This window comes from Malurus melanocephalus, unplaced genomic scaffold, assembly GCF_030028575.1.
Source record: "Malurus melanocephalus ecotype Western Australia unplaced genomic scaffold, MMel_1.1 scaffold_65, whole genome shotgun sequence".
In the NCBI taxonomy this organism is placed as follows: Eukaryota; Metazoa; Chordata; class Aves; order Passeriformes; family Maluridae; genus Malurus; species Malurus melanocephalus.
In genome coordinates this window covers 2,683,326-2,700,996 of record NW_026623297.1, presented here as the reverse complement: position 1 = coordinate 2,700,996, position 17,671 = coordinate 2,683,326, and the positions used below count along the sequence as shown (strand labels likewise).

Here is a 17,671-nt window from a genome sequence, read left to right as displayed (position 1 = left end):
CTATTTCCATGCCAGTAAAATTGGGATCACAAAATCACTTACTCACAGCAGTATTATGGGCTTGAATGAATTAGGACCTCTGAAGTGCTTCAATGGTAGGTGCAAAGTCTTCCCATAAGAACTCACCATTCCAGCTAGAAAACAGTTTTKTGTGGTGAATGCTGAGGTTAGAAAGGTGTGAAGCCAATTTAACTTCCAGATTCTGCGGGTCTTGATGCAGCACAGAAAATCTGTGAATTCGGACCCTTGATGCAGAGTGGTTAATCAGAATCAGACTCTTCCATGCTGTTGCTGAAACCAATCAGACTGTGAGCATAATAAWGCAACACTGCTCAGAAATCATGGTAGATAGGGATTCTGTGAATGATTTTTTTTTGTCCTAGGCATCTTGAAAGACAAAAATAATTGTCYAGCCTTTATCAACAGGAACTCTTTTCCTGGCAGAACCTCTTACTTGCTGATTGGAAGCCTTTTACCCTACGGAAAAATAGCAATCTTGTGGAGTTCAGCACAGCGTTAGCACTGCAGCAAAAGCTCTTTTGCTGTTTGGAAGTTGGAGTTCTTCACTGGGCCCACGTGTTTATGATGACTAATTTCCCACTCTTATCTAAGAGTTACTTAATCTAAGAGTTCCCAGTGGGATAAATGGAACAGGAGTGAGTGCGACAGTGAGTGCAGCTGTCAAGGTGAAAAGAGAGAAAATACCCACATATTGCACTAGGCAGGCTCTTAAAAAATGTTCTGGCTTTGCCAGAAAAGATAAGGGTCCCTCTGTAGCTGTGAAATTTCCATGAAAAAAACCCTAAGTGCTGCAGAAGTTGGAAAAATGGGAGTGGGAATGGTCTCCAGCCTGTGGCAGTGCTGCTTGTTGCCCCTGGTGGTGCTCAGCAACACAGACACAGCCTGCCAACCTCAGTTCCCTCTGAGGAATGGCAATAAAACACATCCCTGCATCCTTTGGGATGCTTTGATGCTGGGCTGMTGGGTGAAGGTTTGCACGTGCTACTGAGGTTAAATGACTGTGGGTATTTAGGGATCTRAGGTAACATCTGTATTTCTGGATTTTGGTCTTTTTCCCTAAATCCATTTCATCACATTGGGGAAGAGCAGAGAACCACAGTGAAAATGCAACCTACTCAACCTAAATGCAACTGTGTGTGAAGCTGTGAAAGAGARTGCTACAGCTCAGGGTTCATAATCCTGAGGGCATGGCAATTGTCCTTAAAACCACCACTTCTCTTGATGGATATCAATGAATTACCCCCAACTCTGTTGCCAGCTCACAAGTTGCTGTCCAGCAGATTTCTCAGGGATTCCTGAATTAAATTTCAAATTAACCAGTGGAATGGGGTCTGATATGGTGCATCTCATTGCTGAGGTAACACACTGCCTTTGTTTCACTCCTGGCTCTTTAAAATGGATTTGGATGGTCAAACCTGTGTTCCTGGAGCAAGTCACATCAATAACCAGAGTTTGTGTGGGAATGTAGGGCTGAATACAGGGTTTTCTGTACAAAGTTGAATATTCTAGCTCAAGAACTACAGACAAATTGTGGCAGCCCCATTTAAACCTCTGAAGACCCAATATTTGCTACGAGATGCTTGGTGTTACACCACATCTCTGAATAGATGTACTTTTACAGAATACCTCACGCTGAAAATCTAATTAATTGGAGAACAGTTATCCCATTACCAGCCTGACTGAATTATATTTTTTTGTGAAAAAATGTGTGTTTAAAAGTCTAAATGCTCCTATTACAATGATTAATTAACTGCAGAAAATTGAAAGCACACAAGAAATTATCAAGAMAGAACATTTAGACATCATCTGTCTTCCTAAAAACACTTGTCTGAGTGTWTAAAGAAGAATATTATTGCAGCTTAGATTTTGGGCTTCTCTTTCAGTGCATTCTTGCAAAAAAAAAAAAAWAWWTATATATATAGCAYCTAAATGGATGAAAAAAATATTGAATTTTTTAACTGGAGTGATTCTCTGGGGAAGTTTGATTTCTCTGCTGCCTCAGATGCAGTTTAATTTTTGTGTTACTTATGAAATAATGAGAAAKAGACTTTAATGGGGAGAAGCAATGGCACGGAGCACTGGTGATGTCTCAGAGCGTGGGTCAACAAGGAGCCTCGCCTCGGGTATTTATGAGCTGTGACGGTGTCGCAGGGACTGCAATTTGCAGAAAGAAACATTGCCAGAGCCAGAGCCAGTGGAGCAGACWGCCAGCCACCAATAAATCCATGTACTCTCACTCCTTATTAACTGAGGGTCAGGGCTTATTAATTATATACAACTTGATGATGACATATCTCATAAAAAAGAAAGCAACAAATAGTGAAACTTGATGGCTTTACCTTAGGCAAGATGGAGATGGGTTTTTTTACAACCCAGCGTGGGGTTAGAAGAGTAAAGTTTATTCCTGCTTAGGGCGTTGTACAAACTGAGAACATCCATGTTTTTTAAATAGAAAATCAGCAACAGATTAGCCCTGTGCCAGTAATTTCCAACAGATTGAAAATTACAGGAGGGAAATAAACAGGGTTTGGTAGTTTTTTCTTAGGAAGCCAAGAAAACCAAAACAAAGAAATGGACAAAAAGAATCCCGGTCAAAGAAAGGAAAAGAACAGTTTTTTAGTATATTTTTGCAAATAAGCCTTGCTTAGGAACCAGTGTGCCACTGAGCTGAATTCTCAGAGCTTTGTAAAACTTCTGTCCACTAAAATCTTTGGCTCATTACACAGAGCTCAATATCAGGGTCTCAATTAAATCAATTTATTGTAGCTTTGGAGGWGATCAGGGCTGAGTGGAATGCCTTTAGCAAAGAAACTGAATGTTAATAACCATCCCAGTGAGGCCTGTGCTAACAGCCAAAGAAAGTAACAGTGAAATGAAAAATAAAGCACCTCTTCTTCCTGCTTTGCACGTGCAAGACGTCCTAGGTTCATCCCTGAATTGATCCTTATGTATGATCTCAGAATSCAGGACTTGAGTCAAATGTCTGAGCATGGCAAGAGCAAGTGAGATTTATTCTTGGAATGAATGTTATCTTTCATTTTCAAAACATTTTTGAGAATAAGATAAAGGCTTCTGTTGCCTTGGTATAACTTTCAAGCCAGGGCTCCCTTGGTGTTCTCAATGCCTCCATCCAGCATGTTCAGAGATGCTTATACATAAAATAATGAAAAGAAGAAAGAAAATAAGTCAGCRTTCAGACACATTAATGGTCACACATAAAAGAGTAAGTGAATTTTGTGAAATACTCTCACTTTTTTTCCCCTAATCATTAAGAAAGACTGTGCTGATGCCAGTAATAAATAAAAACCAGCTGAGCACATTTTGGAGTTACTGTGGAGCTTTTCATCACCAGAAAAAGCCCAGCCCTGCTGCTGTAATTACATGATGCACAGCACAGTTGTCTCASCCTTCTTTCTCCTTATATGAACAACAACCCCTCTGCCACACTTGCTGTATTTAAAAAGTTGATATCTCCAAACAATTGCTCAGCGCTAATCATGCTCTTAAAAATTATTCATTGCAAATAATGACATCCCTGTATTATTTGTGCTGCAAATGAAGATACATTAGTYTCTGGAGAGCACCACCATCAACTCTCATCAACTTTCATCACATCCTCCCAACACAGTGTGTCCTGACATCTCCAATGTGCTGAGTGAACTTTCACTGAAAGCCTGAACAAGCTTTAAAGAGATGCTGCAGCTGCTCTGAATTTTGGTGAGTGAAGTTAAGTCTCTGTAGCCACAGGTTGCTCTCTCCAAAGCCTTCCTTTTTTTGAGCATGTGAGGTCTTTTATCTGATTGTATTTTTACAGTTGCCTGGCATAGTCACCATTTCTTGGGGTGAATTTCAACWTTCACCACCCAACCACAGACCCCAGAGTAGAGACAGAAAAACAATTCACTTCAATAGCTAAAAGATCAAAGGTTGCAGAAAATAAAAAATGGCTTTTAGGGGAAGATATGCCCAGATTGGTCCTTGTTTAAGAGATCTAGTGCTGTGTTTAGTTTAGGACAAAAAAAAATGGTGCAGCTTATGGCCTGTGACCACAAGTGGCTGTGTTGCCACAGGTTAATGCTCTCCATTGTTGGCTTCAGGATTTATTTGGCTGCTTTCACTTCCCACAGTGCAGGCAGAAGTGGGCACACAGCTGGTTACTGCAGCTCAGCTGTACCTCCCCAGGCAGTAAATCCATTACCCTGGGTGTGCATCTGTGCCTTGGTACTGCCAGAAGGGAAACACTGGTTTTGGACTGCATGGATGTGAACGTGCCCCTAAAACATGGATTMACTCAGAATCTGCTGAGGTGGGGTGGGGCTGAAGCACAGAGCAGCCTCTGAGTGAATCCAGGGGAGGTGGAGAAGACTCAAGGAAAACCTTTTTGCTGTCTGGAAGCACCTGACAGGAGGATGTGAAGAGCATGGAGCTCAACTCTCCTCAGATATTTGTGGTGACAGGACTTGGTGCAATAGGCACAAATTGCAAGAAATGGGAAATTCCAGTTAGGTGCAGGAAAAGCTTTTTTTTACTATGGATATCATCAGACGGTGGAGGTTGTCCAGAGCATTTGGGGCATCTCCACCTTGGCAATGTTGAGAATATGGATGGACATTGGCACACGATGTGACCAGAACTGTCTGGATTAGGGGAGATGTGGGGAAGAGGAAATCACAGATGGGGTGAGGAGTGAGCAACTCACAATATGGAACCGGTGCCTGCTATGGGGCAGGACCTTGGGGTCTGCCCAGAGATGGGAAAGAGGTAGAGGAGCCCTGCTGTGAGGTGAGGTGGATACTGACTCCAGTGAGGGGATAGGTGATAGAATTTACCAGCCATTCCTCAAGCCCAGTTCTAATGTTTCTCRCTTCCTTGAAAACATGTGGCTGCAGGACATTGCATTTTCTGGCTCATTTTGAGCACTGCTCCTCGAGCTCTATCCCTCGAGCTGGCCTCCAGCAGCCATCCTGCACACCAGCCAGCTGCTCAGTGTCACAGTGTTTTACTGACACCCCATCAGCAGAGCCACGTGGGCTTTCCAGACCCATCTCTGAGCCTGCCAGGACCTTTCAGCTGCTTCCCCAACTCTCCTGCCTGTTCAGCTGCTCCAGGCTCTTGCCTCTTTTGGATGTACCTCAGTGCAAAGGGAGACCTCAGAGCTTGGCATGGAGGAGAGACATAATCTAAATTGACCCTATTTTTTCAATAAGTTCAGAGCTTTCTATACCAAAAGTGGAAGTTTTCTCCTTGCTGGAAGGAAAATACCACTTCTGTGTCCTGCTGTGGGGTTGTTAAAATGTGCTCAGGAACACAATATTGCAGGCACAACGGGAGAAGCTTTCAGTGATGTCTGGAGCAGCTTTTTGGAGTCAGGGTAATGCTGATTTGCTCTCGGAGTGAAGAAATAACCCGTGGTTAAAGCGGAATTGAAGTAAGCAGATGTTTTGTGGACAGGCTCTTAAAGACCTTCAAAGGCAGCTAAGCCCTAGGGAATGAGGTGAACCGGGCTTGCCTGGAAATCAATATTCACAAGCTGAATTTTCACATTTTGGATATCCAGTCAGTTCATTTGGGTGCTTCACCATCCACTCATCCTCAGCTGAGTGCTCCAAAATATTTRGCATGTATTTTCTTGTCTGCCTGCTTTATGTCTGCTCTCATTATCTCCCCTTGTTGCTCCATAGCTATTGTGAAGGGCTTTGCAGCTTGTGTTTTCAAAAACCAAAAGTATTTACCATTTACCATGATGTTTTCTTTCTGGAGTTTTGAGAGGTACTCTATTAAAAAAATCTCAAAACACAGCATGGGCACCAAATGGTCCAACCTAAAAAAAATTATTTGGGATCAGAAAGGTATGTACCACTAGATTGAGCTTGTGCCTTTATTTGTGATCAAGAATGGCAGCGAGGATTGTAGAAAAAAAAAATTGAAATTTTTCTTCATTTTTCCACTGCACCTGTATTTTTTGCTTTTCCCTTTTGAATCCCAAATTCATTCTTGCCCTGATTCCCCAAAGTCTGTGTGTCCTGTCCTCCCACCTGGGCTGTCCTGGCAGCTGCCTGGCTTGGCATCAGCATAGCAAAGCTCAAGCAAGGAGCACTGTCCTGCCTTTGGACAGATTTCTTCCTACCCCAGTTTTTTTTTCCACACATTTCCCACCTAATTCACTGTATCCCTGAAGAGCATCATCCTTTGCTCCTATTGAGAGGCAAAAATAATCAATATTCAGCTTACTGACTAGTAGAAAAATTCTACTCAGCAAAACTGAAGTTGGGAAGCTCTCAGTTTTCACAYAACCTTCATTTSATCAAGATGTTTTCCTCAACTTACYRGACCCCCTTGTTCTTCAGACAGCTCAGCCAAAATTGTCCTGGGTTTTCCCAAAATGTGAGAGCCTTTTCTGTGTTTGATCATGGGCAATTCAAAATATTCTTCCCAAAAGGAAGGGACAGGAGGTTATTTGAGCTGCACAGTGCTGAAGGAAGCAGAGGCTGTGGATGGAGGGATCAGGGGCTGTGGATGGAGGGAYCAGGGGCTGTGGATGTTGAGTGGARYTTGCAAAAGCAATTTGGGTGAGACGTGGCGCTGGCTGGCAAAGCTCTGTTAGGAAAGCACTCATTTTTTCTGCTAGGCATCGCGCATTTCCAATTTTATTAACTTTGCTGGAATCAGCAAGCAAAGTGAAGTGCATTTCCAGGCATAACACAGCAGATTTCAGTTTAAAAGCTGCAGCAGATCTCTGCTTGTGGAGCTGAATGTTGGAGCCCAGGGCTGGAGCTGGGGACAGCAAGTGTTCATCCTAGACAGGCTTTCTGCTCTCTTAAAGGCTGTCTGTAAGAAAAGATAAATGCTGGTTGTACTCTGCTATTGCTATAATAGGACGATAAAGAAGGAAAGTGGAAGAGAACAAGCCAAAGGCAGAAGGAGTAGGATCAGGAATAKGGAGGTGTTAATTGTTCTCTGTCTCTTTGGGATGGATGGAGTGAGCCCGCTGCCCATAAATCTCATGGTGTCACAGCACTGTAGTAATAAATTCCATCTCAGGCAGCAAGACAAATGGATCTGAGGAATGTTGTAACACTTCCTTGGCTTCAGACCACTGTTTTGGGTAGTTCTGTATWTTCCAGTGTTTCACTGACAGGGCTGGAGGAGATGGCTCCTGGGTGAGGTAAGGCCAAATCCCCATCTGCCCTGAGTTACTGAGTGACATGGGATGGGCAAGGTTGGCAGGGAGATGTGGATCAGAGCCAGTTCCTCCTGTTGTTTGAAGTGATGGGAGTGTGGGTGCTCAGCAGGAGCTGGGTTCAGGTAACGTGGTCTGGGATGTGGCTCTAATTGAGCAGCTGAGATCATCCTGTGACTTATCTGGAGGGGCTGGTGGCCAGTACAGCACTGACAGTGCAGGTGGGGCTTGGCCCTGGGCAAACATTTGCCAAAGTCTTCACTCTGTGACTTCCATCAACCTCAGAGAGCTGCATGGCAAACAGGAAGGCTGCACTGGTGGGAGGCACAGGGGGCACGGCTGGAGACCCTTGGCTGTTATTCAGAGGATTTTGGTGTTCATGGGGGTGTTGTTTGTGATAATCTTGGTGCTGTGGAAGGCACAGGGAGGTGTGGGGTCTGCCAATAGTGTTTACACTGGAGTAAAACTCCAGACACATAACTCATTCCTAATATTGCACTGTGGAGCTTTTTGCTGCTTGTCTCCCCGTGGATGTAATTAGTCATGGGAGCTCTTTTTTAAAAGTAATTACACCGCTAAGCATACTTTGGCTTCAACCACAAAAACGCATGGTTGGGCTCCATAATTACACCACTTAATGATGTTACATAATTGCACRTAAGACTCTATGAAACAAACAATGCTTGGGCTCCCTCTGACTCGTTGCTGCTTTGATCTCCAAAACAGTTGCTGGGAGTGGAAACTCCTCATCCACGTCAAGGTGAGTTGTGCTTGGAGGAGCTGTTTTCTTCCCAGAACCACCTCCACTCACTGTGATAAACCACCCGTGTTCATAACCAGTTGAAGGATTTGGGTTAAAGTCACTGGATTTGATGTTTTCAAGTTTGTGGACGCTGTCAGTGGTTTGGTGACTCATTACAGCACTGTAGCTATTGGTGTCCCCAAAGTGGGGAGGACTTCAGGGTCAGCCCAGTGAAGGACAAGAAACAGAAATAGTGTGGAGGGGACTACAAGGAGCGTAACTGCAATGTGAGAGCATGATCTCAGCAGGTTGTTTGACCTCTTCATTGCCCTGGGCTGGCTGTAGAGAAATGTGTCTGTCCTTGGCTCTTCTTGACCTCACTAATAACAGATCTTGAGATGGGTGGCCCATCTGTTTAGAAGGGATGGCAGCTTCAGAATGTATCTAAAAGATGTTTCCTGCATTGAATCAGTGACCTTCTCATTGGATTATGTCCCCCACGCATGGACAGCACGGTCCCTGGTGGTCCCAGGGTGGATAAGGGATATGCATCCASAACAGGAGCTGGGTGTCTCCAGCAAATAGAGGTGGCTGCTGCACACCCAACAAAGAATGCATCTCCAGAACTGCTCATGTGGCTCAGGGATGTGGAGGGATAAGGCTGGGATACAGCCCAATTGCTGTGACTTCCMCTCGTAGCTCTCTCCCTTTGCTTTTATTTTCTATGTTTTATAGTTTTGTGATTTGTTTTTACTGCTTGTTTGGGAAAAAAAGAAAAAGTAATTGTGTGTTTATTGTGTTTCTTTAGTTGAAAGAMTCAAATGATGAGTCCAATCTTACAAAGAAATCGAATCCAAACAACATGAGCCTGGGAGCTGCCCAAGTGGCTGACTTCCTCTGGGTTTCTAAAAAAGTACATGTCCATGAGACGTGTTTTTGTTCCCATTTCTTCTGTACACAACATTGCGGAAGCTATAAGTAAAATCTGTCCCTCAATAGGCATCCCCAGGACATGCAGCTGCCAAAACAAAAATCAGACGGCAAAACTGCGCTCCTGCCCTGAAAATAATTCATCCTGTTATCTTTTTCCTTTCTKTTTAATCCCTTCTATTTGGTTTATATGACACTCATTTTTTAAAGCAATACTGTCCCTGGCCAATGTTTCCTGTTTGCTCTTTGGGAGGCTGAAGCTGCTTCTGAGGCAGATGAGGGTTTCTGGCAGTGTGAGCACTGTGCCAGGTAAACGCTCCAGCTCTAGGGATGGCTGGAGGGTCTGACCTCTTTGGACGGTCAGCCAAGGTCCAAGTTAGTTTTGTGTTCCTTGGTGGTTTTTCCTGGTTCACTCACAATTTCTCTGATRCCTCTTTGGGAAACAGCTCAATGAGGGGCTTATCTGGGCTTGTACAATTAAATTCCATATAGTACTGTGGAAAAGCACATCTGGAAGTAAAACTTCACAACARCAGCATCAGCTTCCTGCATTTCCAGTATCTGTCTGCGAGAGCACTGAGARCACTGTTGAGGAACTTCTAAGTTASTCAACTCCATCTCCTTGTAAAACCACCTGATTACTTTTTCTGAAATACTTTATTCTGCATTTTGGCATTGTGCAATCATCTGTTCTTCTCACGCATGAGCAAAATAAATGTCTGCTTACACAGGATCACCCTTTATATTTGATTTTAAAAATTCCACCACTACTATTTCAAGGTCTATGGAACTTGTGTGCAACAGGGTACAGTTGTCTTAAAAGCATAAGRATATTCCTTTTCAATTTTTAATAAAGTACTCCATGTGGAAATGTTCAGGTCTACAGCAGATGTTTTCTGAAACCTATTTTGTTMATCTTGTCATGGAAAGGGTTACACTGCATGCCTTATAGCTCAGAGAAAATAGCATGCAGTAATGGACTTTTTATAGGGTGAGGAGACACCARTTCTGAATTTAGAGCCAATCTAATATTATTCATTGTAATGTTTTCTCCATCTGAATTTTTATTGTTGGTTTGGTAGCCTCTTTGTTCTCTATCTGATTCTCTGCAATTGCCTGCAGAACAGCAGTTTTGTTAAAGACTGCTGCGTGTCTGGCAGCAGTCAATGAGTTTGCAGACAGAAGTTGATCTCTGCCATCAAATAAAACATAGACAAGAACTTTCTTCTGTTGAGAGGAGAATATGAAGGGCACAGAAGRGGCTGTGCTAGCCCAGCTGGTGCCCTCTGAAGTGCTGGTGCGGAAATTGGGTCTCTCAGTGCAGCTCGCCTTCGGTTGCTGGAAGAAAATAGTCTGGTGGTTCTTTCCTGTTCCCTGGCAGCAGTGCCAGGATAGACACATGTAGCTCAGGGTTGCATACGTGTTGTGTGTGTGGTGGACAAAAGGCCATGTGTGCTCAATAGGGTCAGAGGCAGTAAAACTTGGGGCTCTGCTGTAATTTATGTGTGCAGTTTGGAGCTTCAGTTGAAACAAAGAAAACTCAGTTAGCAGATTCAGGACCCTTCTTTTCATGTTTTTTTTCACTGAATGTGACCTAATGTGTGCGCTAGCAATATTGACCAGCAGGTTTTCTACCTAGCAGKGTGAGCCTGTGAACATTTTTCCTCTGCTCCTGCCCTTTGCACAAACTCATTATCGAGCGCGTCATCCAGTTCATGCCCTGGGTCTGTTGCAAAAAATCTTTACTGGAGATGGACCATTGCATATAGGATTTTCCCAGGATGTAAAGAAAAAACATGGGAACCATTGCTGCAGTTTATCAGCTCTCATCTCTTTCCAAACTAAATTAAAAGTTCATGCTTTGGCTGTTTGTTCTTTTTTTTATGTCATTGTGCTGCCACTGAGGTCTGTTCAAAACTGGGCAAAGAAGCAAGGGTGGGAACAGAAAATCTCCTACATAACCTGCAGTTTGGAGGAGAAGAAGGTGCCTGCAGCTTTCCAGAGGGATYATCTGTGCTGTGTCTTTGAAAGCACCAAAAGTGCACGGATGGGTGTCACATACGACAATATATGGAAACCCCAACCATAACCGTTTTGCTCTGTTGGAGAAATATGGCCACAAACCCAGGAGAACAGCACGTTATTTTGGCACAAGTGGAGTTATGAATGTGTGGCACGACTCTGGGGTGTCTAAACTCTCAAGCTYAGTGCAAAATTTTGCAGCACTGAGAGTAGTGATAGTAGGTGTTGTTCCAAAATCTAGATTTTTCTGCTGCACTACCATCTATGCAGGCTTTTCTCTAAAACAATAAAACCTGTCAGTGTAACTGCCACTTATACAAAATAAAGCAAAAGGAAATTCCAAGCAGGTCTCAGAGCAAGAAGCATTCGTGATATTTAGAACTTCTCTCGTGCAGGAAGTTGCATCCACATTGGCTCTTCCTGAGAATTGTGTKCCCCTCTCTAGAGTCCTAAATACCACCTGTAGTTGAGTGTGAAGGTGTGAGCCAAAGGCATGTGAGCCCATAGATTCAGCATGGACAGTTTTGTGTCTCAGTTATTAAACTGGATACTGATCTCAGATCTTTTCCAATAGATGGAAAAATCTCAAGTGTGATCTCTTCTTCATCACTTGTCTTTTACAGTGTGTCTTTCTACCCACTCCCTCCCCCTGCTTATAAATGTATAATTTCCTGAAAAAAAAAGATTTCCCCATCAAATTTATTTTTAGATTTGTGTTTGTTTACCAGAATCTGTCTGAAGCCTGGCTGGACAGCAATTCAATATCTACTCATTGATTTCCTAGCTCTCATTAGCTTAAATACTTACTCGAAGCAGGGGGTAARGAGATCTTCATTGTTTATTTTAAGTGCATCTGGTTTTAAGATGGCCTTTTGCTTTATGTTGTATCCGAATCAATTTTAAAAGGGACCATTTACATTCTCATTCTCTTTAATGTTTACTTTCTGGCATGAGTGTCTGGTTGTTTCTGTTTTATAGTACTTTGAAAGGGAAACTAAGTTAGATATAGAAATTAATGAGCTCACTGATCATTTGCCAAAAAAAAACCATGGCATAGAAGATGCATGTAACAAATTAACCCAAAAGTTTCCCTGAAAAATGCCCTTTCCTTTACCAGAAATAACGAACATGGAACAAAGTAATGATGAAGATTATTAATTTGGTTTTTAGTGGTCACTGTGCTTTTTGGAAACCAGTGTGACCTAAGGCAGCATTAGTAAACCCTGATTTCTCTTCCTAGAATTGATCTTAAATGCACTTTCTTGAGTGATTTGAGTTTTCTGAGAATCTAAAACTCATCTTTTTGTTACAAAATGCCTTCAGATCTGTAGAAAAGTGCTCTAGGAGGGTCTAGATGAGAGCATTTATACCAGTAGCGTGATTTGAACCATAATATAGCTTTTTGTCTCTTCTTGGGCAGGAAACATATTCCCTACAGAGTCCATATAGCTAAGCAATAAATTTTATCTTGATTGGTTTTCATAGCTTAGATCTGGCTTTTCTTAATGTTGAGGGAAGATTTTAAAGACAGAGTCAATTAGAAATGCATTTTTATGGAGGCAGACATAGCTGCCATACAGGAAGGTCCAAGAAGAATTGGACACTGAAAGTGGAAAAAAAAGTAGTACTAGAAACATATGCTTTTAAAAGTTGGTTATTATTTAAATTTGAGACAGAAATGAAGGAAACTTTGAAGAAAGGAAATTACAGACAATATGAAAACGTTGCAGTCACCACTTTGCAGAATGTGAGAAATGCAAGTGTCTTTACTGCTATAGCTCCCAGCTCTCTGTCCTTCCCTCCTCCCCCTTCTCTTCCCATCTCTGTCTGGAAATGATGGGATTGCTTTGTAATTCCCAGTTTGGATCGTGCATGGGGTGGTGCATAGAKCCTCAGTGACTGGTAGGCTATAAAAAGAATCTAAAATATTCTGTGATTTATACTTTTTAGTGAGCCTGAATCTTTAACAGGGAACTAATGGTAGATCAGGAGGCATCTTTAGATTGGGATTTGCAGTGTAGACATCTTGTTTGTGCTCAGTCCCAAAAAAAGAGAGTRTCTTTTGTAAAGAAGAATAAAAGATTTCCCTGAGATCTGAGGCTCAGGTGTCATCATTCAAGATGCCAGATCAGTCTATTGAGGAGCTTGAATTGCAGCTGTCCTCACTGACATCTGTTTGCTGCAAAGCACAGAGGAAAGGGAAGATGGGCAGATTGTGAATATAGATCTGCAGAAGGAATATACTGTTTTTCGTATTATGAAAATTGCAAAGGTCAGGCTCCAAGTAGGAATAATTTATTACAAAAATACTGCAGTAAACAACTAGCCAGAATACATAAAACTTCACTAGAGGAAGATTTATTGAAACAGCATATTTTTTTACTGGGAGAATATAATTRCAAATAAATGCAGTACTCTATAAAATATTAGAAGGGTAGAATGGCATGCTTCCAGCTTTCAGTGCTGAAGTCTGATGAGCAAATATTTGAACAGGGAAGGAGGAGGGAAAGAAGAATAAAAGATCATAGCATTTGCATGGGCAGATTATTTTCATCTTGCAATTATGTTTCTGRGGGGAATCAGCAGTTTAGAAAATACTGTTGACACAGAAATGTGGGACTTTAAAGAGTAAAAACCAGGTTCTTAACTTGACAGCTCATCTTGTGATGCTGTCAGTCATCAGCAGCTGAGCAGAGCCTTGCTGAGGGTRTCATCTGCTTTGTTTTTATTTTTCTTCCAGGAATCCTACTTTATTTACCTCTATTTCTTTCTTCAGCCTCATAGTAAGAGACAGTCTCCACCCTGCAGAGTTTGTGATCTAAATAGACAGGACATGGAAAAACAAATACTAAGTCACAAAGTAATTGAATAGGAAAAGCAAATGAAGGCCTGGGTGCACCAGCCTCCTTTCCACCACCCTGTGTCCCAGGAGCTGCCACATTTTGTAATTATAAATTTATTTCTGAAGCACCTGAACAGGGACAGGCTGCCAGCCCTGTGTGGATCACTGTCAGCTGAATCCACCTTCAAGGGAGTTTCTGATGTGAGTGGCATTGATTTAACCAATAGCTGCTTGTGATGTGAGTGGTTATTGATGTGAGGAAAGGCAGAGTCCACACATAAATAATGAGCCAAGAAAAATGCAGCAAGAGCAAATGTGGTTATGTATTTTACATGAGAGAGTCACGGGGTTCAGGTCAAATCAAATAATATTTAAAAAAAAAATCTGCAGATCAGGGGCTGTGACCAGCATCAATTCCTCCTCCCAAGTTCTGTGTGGGCTTCATCTCCAATAATCAGCATCTGAGTTTTGGGAAGAGGGTGAAGAGTTCTGCTACCCTTTACCCTACAGCCTTTGTGGGTCCTGGGCAGCCTCCTCCATCTGAACCTGTGCTTAACCTATTTCCAGTCATCTGCATCCCCTGATAAGATTTACCTTGAGCCCAYCTCTAATGGGAACCTCACAGGTTTACATGCACAGGCCAGGGGATTTGGGTTTGGTGTTGGCTCCTCTAGGCATGCCAGTGGCTGAACCAAAGTTACAAAGTTTTCCCCAGGAAATGTAGATCAGGATGACATTTCAGGTGGTAAAAGAGGTTACACCATGTTTCTGGGATCTCTGCTGCTTAGTCATCGCTGTTCTGTTTGTGTGGGACTTTAAACACCAGGGAGTGTTTTGGGGTGAACAGCAGTTCTTAAATGCAGAATTTCAGAGTGGGTTTGTCTATGCCAGCCCTACAGAGACCTGCAACATGGATTGCATTGAGAGTTTGTATTTTTTTTATGCTGATGCCAGAAAAATTGAATCTTTTCCAGGTAAAGTGTTCCAAGAAAGAGTCTTTTTGTGTTCTTTTAAAAAGAGATTTGAATGCTGGGTAAGGATCACCTCTAAATGTCTCTTCTCATGCATATTCTGTGTGTGCAGCTTCACTGTGAAGTGTCAATGAGTGCAAACTTGGGAGCTCTCCCTCCCTCCTTTAGGGATTCTCTGTTTGAGAAGTGAAAGAAAGGAAAAAAAAAAAGAATTTTAGTTCACAGAGAACTCATCACTAAATTTTAAATYGAGAGTTTGGGCAAATAGATACTGTTTGGATTCTCTCTGCTCACTGCTTGAGTTCTGAGCTTTTAAGGCTTAGGATTTCAAATTGAGTAATTGAGAATTGCTGCTTGCTTTCCTTCTTTCCTGAACCAGCAGCCCAGCAGGATGGTGTGGAAAAAATACATCTCTCTTGAACCTTAACTAAAGCCCCAGTCCTGCTATTTCATAATRAAGAGGCACCCTCATACCCTCATTTGCAACTGCTGCAGACAGCAGACCCTACTCCTGAGCATTAGCAGATGTAAACTGTCCACTTGCATCTATAGATCTGTCCCTTCTGTCTCTCCCAGCAAAATATTGTAATTCAGGAGTGCTGTGGAGCCTGTGGGTGTTATCCTTGAGGCTGGCTTGATCCCCTGGTGACATTCAGATCCTGTCACCCAGAGAAAGCTCTGTGGCTGCAGAGATTTATTGCTGTGCCAGATCTTGCCTGGGTGTAGAGTCCCAGCAGTGCCAGCTTTTCCTTTGYCAGGATGAGAGAGAGTAAAGGAGAGATGCTGCTTGGGCTGGGATTGTTCAAGGAACCGCTGTCAGAGCACACTTCTGTGAGAAGTGAGTTTTGGAACTGGCTGTGTGGGAAATGAGCCTGGAGTAGCCAAAAAACCTCACACAGCAAAGCAGCCAAGGTACCAGGACAGAGAGGGGAGAGATTGCTGGAGGTTTTTGTACTGCACAGAGGGCCAGGTTCACCTTTGATGAAGATCTCTTGCCATCTACCTGCCCCAGATGGGCCCACCCACAAGGGCTGAAGTCAGGCTTTTCATGTCTAGGCGGTTCTGCATTCTTTTGAAATGACTTCATTTTCCTTCCATAAATATAYCACTGCTTTGCTGATAATGAGTATTCTGGAATACAGCATGTGTTATTCAAATCTATAAATCCCTAYATGTGTACAGTCTGTCTGTACATAAACTGATACTGGAAAACATCAGACAATGATAGCTGTTGGAATGTGCTGTCACACCAGTTTATTTCCCTTTCTTGCCATGTATGTTTTATTCCATTTGCCTTGCAATGGATGGTGCCTGAGCTCTGGGAGTGAGGCTGCTCCTGCCTGAGGCAGCTGAGACCTGGCCAGGACCTAGGAGAGCTCTGTGCTCTGATGCCTGGTTTGGGCTGTCATTTGAAAGTCCCATATTCCCATATCTGTCTTGAAGTGTTGGATCTGCCCCCAGTAGTTGGGACATGAAAAAAAGTTTGACTTCTGCCATAAATGTCTCAGTTAAGTCTGCATTTGGCTAATGAGTACAGTGGAGTTTCCCTTGGTTCAACTTTTGGCACATTTTGAGCCTGATCCCATCCAGTATCTTTGGGGACAGRCTTTTGCTTTCTGGAAGGAGCAGTSAGGAGTGGGGATGGATTTACAGCACWGGCTACCTGGCTACTCATCATCAGAGTCACTGCAAGCTTCCAGGCTACCCTGCACCCACAGTGGTGGGATCAGGGCTGGTTCAGATGCTCCTGAGATGTCTTTTTAGTGGCTGTGTGTTTTCATTGTGGGGTTTGTGCGAGGGTTTTTCTTGGGACAGTGCTTTTGGCTCCAGCTGAACTTCCTTCCTCAGGAGAAGCCTTGAAGAAACCAGCCCACACATGGGCCTTTGTGTGAGGATTATTCTAATCGTTTTTTCAGGGCTGAGGTATCACTGCAATGGGAAATGATGCCTTTAAAGGGGATGGGAATAAAAACACCACTAAAACCACAGCCAGCATTTTGCCATGTCAGGCAGATGTGAGAGCCCTGAATGGGGGACACCACGAGCCCTGAGATGTGGCTTCCAAGAAGGAAGCCGAGCCCTGGTCTGCCAGATCCACAAATTTTTGTGATAAAATGKCTGGCAGTGGTCTCAGAGACCTGTACTTTTAATAGCAAATCTCCTTTGCATGGACGTGGGAAGCCTGGGGATGTCTGGAATTGCTGCAGCTTGGCTGTGTGATAATGAAGGAGCAGCCCTGTGCTCTGGCATTTCTCCCCTGTGAGCTGACACTTCTGCAGAGGGTGAGGSGTGTCACCAAAGTGACATTTTCTGCAAAGAGCAGGAGGCTGATGTGTAAAAGCCATGTCAAACCTGCCAGGACTTGTGTCATAAAGTGGGCACTCATTCTGTGTGCCACGGGGCATTGATGGGTTTTGGTGAGCTGCTCTGTGGGGTCAAGGAGAGGAGCCCGTGCCCCTGTCCCAGCATGTTCCCAACAGGAAATCTGCTTGCTTGGGATTGTGCAAGGGAGAGAATTTAGCTGTGATGTGTTTCTGCAGAGTTTGGATTCTCATMAGCCTGGGTGCAGCATCTTGAGTGGGAAATGATGTGGGGAGGCTGCTGGGAATGTGCCGGACCACGCAAGGGGCAGCAGTGTCAGGCAGAGGGGGAGAAATGGGAATCTGTCACTGTGCTGAGGGAAAATAGTGCATCCCAGGGGAGAAGCTGTTCAACAATGTTTCGGGAAATCAGCTTTCTTTGGCGAGCAGAAAATTTCTAGGAAGACAAAATTTCCTGAAGACATGTTTATCTGTAAATCTATTGATTTTACTGGACTTACACGAAGAATAATTTTGTCACCATGGCATAAGCCCTTTAGGACAGAAAACTCTTTTCCCTGCTTGGTAGTGAGAACAGTGAATRTTTTATGAGCCTCATTTTTCAGGTGGGTTTTCATTGAAAATAAAAACTAATATGATTTT

At 43.2% G+C, this 17,671-nt stretch overlaps 1 protein-coding gene across 1 annotated transcript in view; it reads left to right on the top strand.

Moving 5' to 3' along the window:
• The window catches only part of CAMK1D (calcium/calmodulin dependent protein kinase ID), a 203,309-nt gene that overhangs the window by 38,827 nt on the left and 146,811 nt on the right, over nucleotides 1-17,671 (top strand). The window lies entirely within an intron of this gene.